This window comes from Haliotis cracherodii, unplaced genomic scaffold (genome assembly GCF_022045235.1).
Source record: "Haliotis cracherodii isolate W230 unplaced genomic scaffold, xgHalCrac1.p SCAF_6, whole genome shotgun sequence".
Lineage (NCBI taxonomy): Eukaryota > Metazoa > Mollusca > Gastropoda > Lepetellida > Haliotidae > Haliotis > Haliotis cracherodii.
In genome coordinates, this window is record NW_027266319.1 from 60,372,589 (window position 1) to 60,381,735 (window position 9,147).

General features: G+C 39.5%; 1 pseudogene; it reads left to right on the forward strand.

Moving 5' to 3' along the window:
- LOC139446557 (uncharacterized) overlaps positions 1 to 8,847 on the forward strand; it is a 28,649-nt pseudogene extending 19,802 nt beyond the window's left edge.
- The last annotated feature ends 300 nt before the right edge of the window (positions 8,848 to 9,147 follow it).

The window sequence follows — 9,147 nt, forward strand, 5'->3', positions numbered from 1 at the left end:
ACCTATGCGTAAAAACTATATTGTCTGCAAAAACAATTAAAATAACCAATAATTATCAAGCTCAAATATTTAGGCTCCTAGCATTAATTAAAAACAATAATATGTGGCTCTGCATCAGTAGCTAAGGAATGAAGAAATATCTAGCCTCCAAAAAAAATCCCTCCAACAAACGTCGGGTTAGAGGGGAGGGGCACATGAGGCCTTGCAAGAATGAACACTAGAATCAACCAATGGCTGAAATATTGCTTCCAACAAGGTATGGAAACTATTACGTGTGCTTGTGAGCAGTTGAAATAAACAGCTTCCTATTTTGTCCCACTGAAACACATGCCTTCCGTAAACGGTGACTAATATGCATGTCGTAAGAGGCGACTAACGGATTCGTGTGGTCAGGCCTGCTGACTTGGTTGATGCATGGCATTGTATCCCAATTACGTTGATCGAGGCTCATGATGTCAGTCACAGGATTGAGTGGTCCAGGTGGATTGTGTGGTACAATGTGCGAAGCCCATTTCTGGTGTCCCCCACAGTGGTATTGCCGGAATAATGCTAAAAGAGGCGTAAAACCAAACTTACTCACTCAGAAGATATGGCAAGGTGCTAGGATTTATAATCAGTTTTAACATGATATAATTACAAGTATACTGCCACATGCACAAAGCTCTGTAGCTCACCTGTGTTTGCTGGAATATTTAATGATATAAAAGAACATTTTATTTACAAAATTAACACGAAAATGCCGAACTTATTAACAGAAGTTTCAATACAACCAAACAACATGCATATTCCCGAGACACCCATACTGGGATTATAAACAGTAAATATTGTGCCCGGTATGCATAACAATTATGAATGGACGCAAATAATATCCATTTGACACACAGCAATATGGATGGTGGAATGGGTCTTTTTCCCCGGTGAACAATTGACTTACCTTTGCGTGTGTTTGTGGCACCGTAGGGGCAGGATGCGCTCACCTTTTCGCGAACACCTGGTATCTTTACCTTTTGATAGTGCTTCATAAACACATGCTCATGATAAAGTCGGAATCGTACACTCGACTCTGCTTTGTGCAGAGATGTCTATTGGATACGGAAACGGTTTGGTCGCTTTATTTACTCACTCATTAAATTTCGTTTTAAACAAGAACATCCCTTTCTGAAAAAAGCAAAAGACCTCATACATCATTTTTATGGTGCATTTTGGCTGTTGGTACAGTGGTCACTATACTAAGTTGGTACCCGATTATATTCACGTGACCATCAAAATGCATTACCTAGAGCCCATAGGACTCGCAATTACATAGGTAAGTCCATGCGATACCATTGCTTGGATGATCGATCAAAGTCACTATCTTTCTGCAGTAAACGTTCATCACGTCAGAGTTATACTTCATATGAATGCCCGTTCCCGTTTTTTCTGGTTAACAATACTGCAGTCCGCAGAATATGCTCACTGAACTAGGACTTAGATACACGTATAATGATTGTTGTAAATTAACAATGCACTCCAATATTCAAAGAATGTGATGGCAGCAAGAAGATAATTGATTCTGGGCCAGACAAACCATTTATTGATATTGTGAGCAATCATCAGCCATTAGGTATGACTCACAATCAATCACGTCAACCAAATCTATTTGGTCACCTCTTAAAGGACAAGTTCACACTTACAGGGTCCGGGAAATGTACACGCAAAAATCACTTTCTTTCTTATTTGAAACAAAATGCAATTTTGACTAGTTAATATCAGTGCTTGAAAATATACACTCATTTTTGTCACAGTCAAAGTAGGAAACCCACAATAAGTGTGACAATGTTATGCGTTTTGAGGCCTTCGTCTTCCGAGCCAAACTGGCCTGAGTTATCCCCTTAGATTATGACGTAACAAGCTCCTTTCCCAGCGCGTGACACCTTCGTTCAAACTCTCGGTATAGAGAGCTCCGCGAACGGACTATCGCAGTGAGGAGCTTGATGACGTAATGTTGGTGCCAATTTGACTGGGCCCCTGTCTAGTCTTGACGCAGAAGATATCAAGTACCAGTTTACGGTAAAACAACATGTCCTACGAGAACCCACACCAGCCAATTTCAAGTCAAGATAACGTCAACGTATGGTGATGAAGAGGAAACAAGTGAAGATCTTTTGTTCGTGTCGTCAAGCTCCGACCCATCTACGCAACACTGTGGTAAGTATAAACTAGGCCTACGTATCTCATTACAGCTCATTGTACATTTGGGGCGGTCGGGTAGCCTAGTGGTTAAAGCGTTCGCTCGTCACGCCGAAGACCCGGGTTCGATTCCCGACATGGGTTCCAAGTGTGAAGCCCATTTCTGGTGTCCCCCGCCGTGATATTGCTTGAATATTGCTAAAAGTGGCGTAAAACCACTCAATCACTCACCCATTGCGAAACGTATTCTTAGAGATATTTGCCCTGCCTGGTAGGTTACCCACACACTTCTTTAGCTATTCATCATGTTCCATTCTGTTTCGATTCTATGGCAATGTCATACTATCTGAGCTTATCAAAGATGTTTCACTTTTCGGCCTACCTTTAATGACCCACGAAGATCTGCTGGGATGGAATACGGTAGGTCTTCAGCAACCCATGCTTTCCTGTAAAAGGCGACTATGCTTGTCGTAAGAGGTGACTAACGGGTGGTCAGACTTGCTGACTTGGTTGATGCATGTCATCAATCCCAACTGCGTGAATCGATGCTCATGATATCAATCACTGGATTGTCTGGTCCAGACTCAATTATTTACAGACAGACTGCCTTCATATAGCTGGAATATTGCTGAGTGCGGCCTTAAACAACAAACCAGCCAACCATCCAACCTATCTTTAGAATACAGCAGGTGGCTTATTCAGGAAGCTGCCTTAGCGCTAAGATTGGCGTAAATGTGTCGTAGCGAAAAACTCAAGAACTGTCTTAGCGCTAAGTTATATTAAGTTTAAGACAAAAATTAAGACAGGGCCTGACCTGTGGTAAACCTGTCTTATGTATCCATCATGGCGTCCTACCTATTGCTCGGGCTTCTCGATAGAGAAAGGCAATCAACCCTAACACCTTGCAGGAAGAAAATATTCCGTGACAGGATGAGTTGGACACGCTTGATGACACGCAGCTTATATCCACATAGGCTATATTGGTTAGCCATCATGCAAATTATTGCGAATGTGGTGTCCCACTTCGAACGAACGACCAAGCGTTTGGTACCTCTATCACCCCAAATGCATGTTTTGATAACTCTACGATACTTGGTAAAAGGTGGTCTTCAGTCTGAAATCAGGGACCTACACGGCGTCACTCAACCCAGTGTATCGAGGGTGCTACACAAAACCATATGTCTACTGTGCAAACATCTGAATTTAATACACTTTCTAGGGGCACGGGTGCCCCAGTCGGCTAAATCTCCCTGGGGCACGCAAGAAACTTACATTTGTGGGTTTGAATCCCAGTTCACCCTGATTATGTTTCTAGGTTTGTCAGCACCATACCCGTGCTCGTGGGTTCCACCGAAGTGGTAAATGTCTCAGACCTGCATCACTTCAGGCTTTCCTCCCACATCAAGCTGACACGCCGTGATATAAGTGGAATACTGTTAAAAGCGGCGTTAAACCCAAGTCACTCACTCGCTGATACACTTTCCAAACGATGCCTCAACCCGTCAAAACACAAAAGAATGACATTTATGACATGGTTGGGTTCCCCAGTGTATTGATGCCACGTTGATCGCAATTATTCGGCCACCGCATGATGAGGAGGTGGCCTACCATGCCATCAATATTCAAGCAGCATGTGATGCTGATCTCCGGTAATTGTACACGGTGTTATAATAGTAATGAAATTGTTATATTGAATGAGAAAGATACATACTGCTATTTCATACATCGCCACGATCACATTAAATATACCGTCACATTGTTGACCTTGACCATGACCCACTGCGCCCCCTGCCAATAAACCCATCCAATGATATCGAAGGGGTACAATAAAGGTTTATGAAAGAGGCTTCTATAACACACCCTGTAATACGAGCCTTTGGTAAATGAATGCAACCCTAGCAACAGGAGGCATTGTCGTGCAACGGAAGGCAAAACACTGCCACGTTATTGACCATAAGATTGAAAAACAGTTGTAAGTGGATATTTATTCTTTGTCATGTAGCATATATCAGCTTAATCGATGCTATGTTTATCCAATCATTGGTTCAAATGTTAAAAATTACTCATTGAAGCATTTTATGTCTGTAACTGACCATTATATTTCAGGGATTGCTTTTTATCCCTCGCCACGAAGTGGAAGGGGGATATAGGAATGGGTGCCATCTGTCCGTCTTTCCCTCCATCCGTCTGTCCGGCCATCCTTCCGTCTTTCTGTCCAACACATTTCGTTTCCGGAGCAGATCTTGAAAACCGTACCATATTTCTTCACCAAACTTGGCACATAGATAGATCTAGTGGTGCACTGGTGCCTTTTGATAGTTTGGGATTTAAAAAAAATATTTTTCGAGTTTCCATGGCAACGACTTTGACTTAGACTGAAAATGGTGTCAGTCCTCGTTTCCGGAGCAGATCTTGAAAACCGTACTATTTTTCTTCACCATATTTTGCACATAGATAGGTCTAGTGGTGAACTGGTGCCTTTTGATAGTTTGGGATTTAAAAAAAATATTTTTCGAGTTTCCATGGCAACGACTTTGACTTAGACTGAAAATGGCGGTAGTCCTTGTTTCTGGAGCACATCTAGAAAAACGTATTATATTTCTTTACCAAACTTGGCACATAATGTCATCTCACAGTATTGAATACATTTCCTTTCTTGTTGGTAAGTTCTGCATTGCTTGAGTGTATGTTCCTCCAAAAGTGTCATGGACACAGTTGTTGCATTCACTGACTAACTGCATACAGAAACACAACTCATTACAAATACAACAGTGTAACTGATCTTAAACCTACTCAACTGTATAAATAATACATGTTCTTATCAACCATACTCTGTACTTCATTTGCTTGATAACGGTGTTAGAACCTACACCAAAACCATCGCTCCTAATTGTAATAAAGAAGTTGTTCGTCCATATGTCTCTTCCTTACTCATTACAAATTCAGTAACATATTCTATCATAAACTGCAGATGGAAAAACAAAACCAGTAATAACTTTTTTTTAGTGCTGCAGTTAGGCCATTGACAAAAAGGCCCAGTGAACATAGTTCACAGGAGCTAATGCATTGCACACACCCGACATGTCATATTGGCGGGGGATGTGAGTATTTCATGCTTGTTAACACTAAATTTATTTATAACATCCGAGACTAATGTAACAAAGCAGTTAGATATTATTATTTACACAGTGTTTGAATATCTATTAGTAACAAGTCAATCATAGGCATAAGAAATTTTAACCAATATGCATACTTTTGAAAAGATATAATTATTTTAAAAATCCCTCTGCTGTGGAGAAGGTGTTGCGAGGCTACCTGTCCAATTTTCATCTAGCAGCGGATGGCAAACAAAAACCCCTAAAAAGTGATACGGAAGGCAAACTCATTGAAATTTCTTTGTAATTACTTGTATGAAAAATGTGTCTAAATGGTATGTTTTTTATGATTATTGTTTTCTCATCTCCAAGGGGATATGTGTTACAACTGTCAGTGTGAATTTGTAGAACTGAAGGATGTAATTGAACACCTATGTGTCAGTCACCAGCACAGCGTGTTAAAATATTGTCAGATATATCTTTGTCCAACAAGTGGAAAATTGAAATACATTAGCAAAAACCTGCAAGTAACCCCCAGTGAAGTACATTTAACTTGAAAAAGTAATTGTTAATTATAGCGGTGACAAAGTGTTAATAACAACAAATGTGAAACAAAAGTGTATTTAGCTGGAATATTGCTTAGTGCGGCGTTAATAAACAAACAAGTGGTGTCAGACCCAACTCTCTAAACAAATTGACCATTTATCTACTGGAGCATAGAAAAAGATTATTAACCAAGGTATCATTTCAAAACAGAGTTGGTTGGTTGGTTGGTTGTTTAACGCCGCACTCAGCAATATTCCAGCTATATGACGGCGGTCTGTAAATAATCGAGTCTGGTCCAGACAATCCAGTGATTGAAAACTGAGTACTTAAACAAAGTGTCAATCATGTTTGATATTATGATGAGTTATGTATTTAAAGGGGCACTGATCTAACGCAATTCCCCGGGACTGCTTGTTGCTCTTGTTATTGTTTTTTCCCAGTGAGTACCCGGATGTATAGCAGAAATCTAGACTAGTTCGCGACCTCTGCTGCGCCATTCGTAAGCGCATTAGTCACTTTTAGTGACTTTTGGTAGAAATAAGGGCGTATGGTCACATTGATCAACAAAATGAAATACAGTTTTCGAGATAATAAGGAAATGTAGGTATCTTTGTGGGTAGCATCGGTAATGGTGACGAAGTTTTGATAAGTCACTTGCTTGGTAATTTTGCGATTTTCGTTTACACTATTTTGACTTGCAACACAAATTAAATATATCACCTGAGCATTGCTTTTTTATAGTGTGTATATTATTTTACTGTCAAAATGTGTAACATATTTATTAAACGTCTAAATATTCAGTTATTTTACAAATTGACTGAACAACATTTCCATCTGTATTATTATGATAACGAATTCCAAACATTTTGATGTTTAATGTCATCACCAAGAGACTGAAAATGTTACGTTGAAAAGTACATTTCTATGTTGTTTGGCTTCTAATCCTACATAATAATCTGTTGTGATGTTTGTAGGCCCTTTTGATAGTCTTAATCAATCTGGACAGATTTTATAAATTGCCTGAGAGAATCACATTTTACAAATTGACGGTAATATATACACGCTTACAAAGGAAAAGACCTGTGAAAACAACGTCTATCGCGCATTGAAGAATTTCCAAACCAAGACGTAGAGAAACAAGAACGAATTATCGGTTCAAATGAAGGAAAACAAAATGCAAATACCATAAATACAACCTACCAAATTTATGTGTATAAATTTTAGGCAGCTTCCTTGTTCGAGGAATGTATCCGTGAATATCCACACAAAGGAACAATATCCCACTCGTCTGCAGCTGTACAAAGAAACTTATTCGATGTCACGTGTCTCTGTAACAATCAAATATTTTAAAAGATATATATCGTTTCGGGATATTATAACCCGTGTTCGTTTCTCAACTGATCACTTGGATTGTTTCAGGTGTTTCACATAGGTGTCAAGTCTCAAGGGTCGGCTGAGAAAGCCCACGTGACAACTATTTTCATAACGTCCACGGTTCCTAAAAAATCCACTGAGTGATAGATAACAATGATCAATCAATCAACGTATTATCAGTTAACCCTTTGAACAAAGTATGTTGTTTTTACATCGGCACTTCACGCCATGATATGAGTGTATTCCCTTTGTTTTAGTAAACCTAGACTTGTAAACACTCACTTTTGACATATCCATTGTGCAAGATATACAGTGATTAATCAATCAACGTATTTTCTGTTAATCCTTTGATGACTAGGAACGATTCGTTGATTTACAAAAAAACTAAATCAACTGATCATTCATCTCTTGCTGGGCTGCCACGTGCATATTACATAACACACATTTCACCTCACTTCAAACCTGGATTTAGATTGAATAATTACCCCAGACACAATAAATGCCAAATGGGAACCTTTGTCAGGTAATCTAAGTGGTGCTACCACTAATTGTACCTGTAATAAATTCATTAATTGAGCATCAAGTGAATGACGACAAATACACAAGTGTAGGGTTATACGAGAAAACGTGGATGACAACAAGGGAGTAGTAATCGTATTATCGACGCAATCCGAAATCCGAAAATGATTTCACTGCATGGATACTTTTTTCAGTATTAAACTATAACCATCTGGGGTATTTCCAAATGACGACATCCGATGAGCTCCGCCGTTCTTTTTGTCTGTTTGTTTAGGCTGAAGAAATTAATTAACATGCGCCCTTTGTCGAAATCTTTATAGTTCACAGTTAAACAATCAGTGTTTATGCAAAAATGCGTAAAACAAATATTGCCTCCAGCCTCCAAGTTTATTTAGCTGTCCTTGCAGACGGTAGCCCAGTCTCTGGTCACGCTCAGTTGCGTTGCGTATCATCCGGGTACTCACGGGGGAAAAAACAATAACAAAGGCAACAACCAGTCCGGGGAATTGCGTTAGATCAGTGCCCCTTTAAGTTAGGTGAGGTGAAATGGGGTTTAACGTCGCGTCCAAGATTATTGCACTTATATAGCGATGTGCATGTACGTGTGTGTGTTTGTGTGGCTACTTGTACTAGTCCAGACTGATGCCGATTTATAGTGCTAGCTCACTGAGATACCATGCCGCTACTCAGACACAGTATACTGACTCCGAGCCGACCAGTCCTTGTTTTAGCCCCTTTATGCCGAGCGCCAGACAGGGTAACAACAAGTACCATCTTTTAACGTCTTTTGCTATGATGTGGTCGGGGATCAAACCCCGGACCTTCCGCTCTCCGTATACAACGATGTGATAACATGCATAGTCCTACAACTGCTGACTAAAGAGACAGAGACAGTCTGTATTTAAGTTAAATGATATGACATACTGAAAATATTCCTGCTTCAATAATGTTACAGGTGTACTTGTGGTTGCTGTGGTCACATGCAGTCTGAGGTAGAGGAGCTGTGATGTCAGGAATAAGCTTGATGACACATCTACCTGCAACGACTACAGCTGCATCGCTGCCCATCCTGGCCTCTATGAAATCACTCAGCAAGTACAGTATGGAGGCGTACTAGAATGAGTTCATTGACCCCAGTCAATAGGAGATTGGAGATGATGAAACAGTACACAAGTATGATATATTCTAATAATTTTAAAAATAATTGTTTGCTTTATAAAGAGAAAATGACATATTTGTAGACTAATTTGTATGCACAATTTTCACAATAATTGAAATATGAAATTTAATTTCCATAATCTCATATATCCTCAGATTTTGGTACGTCAATGGACAAAGGGTTTTGTTGCTAAAACCATCATTTAGTTTTTTTGAATGTATGTAGCTTCAGGAAACATAAAAAAAAAAAACTAATTTAAAAAAAAAATACCTGTTTTATTTTCAT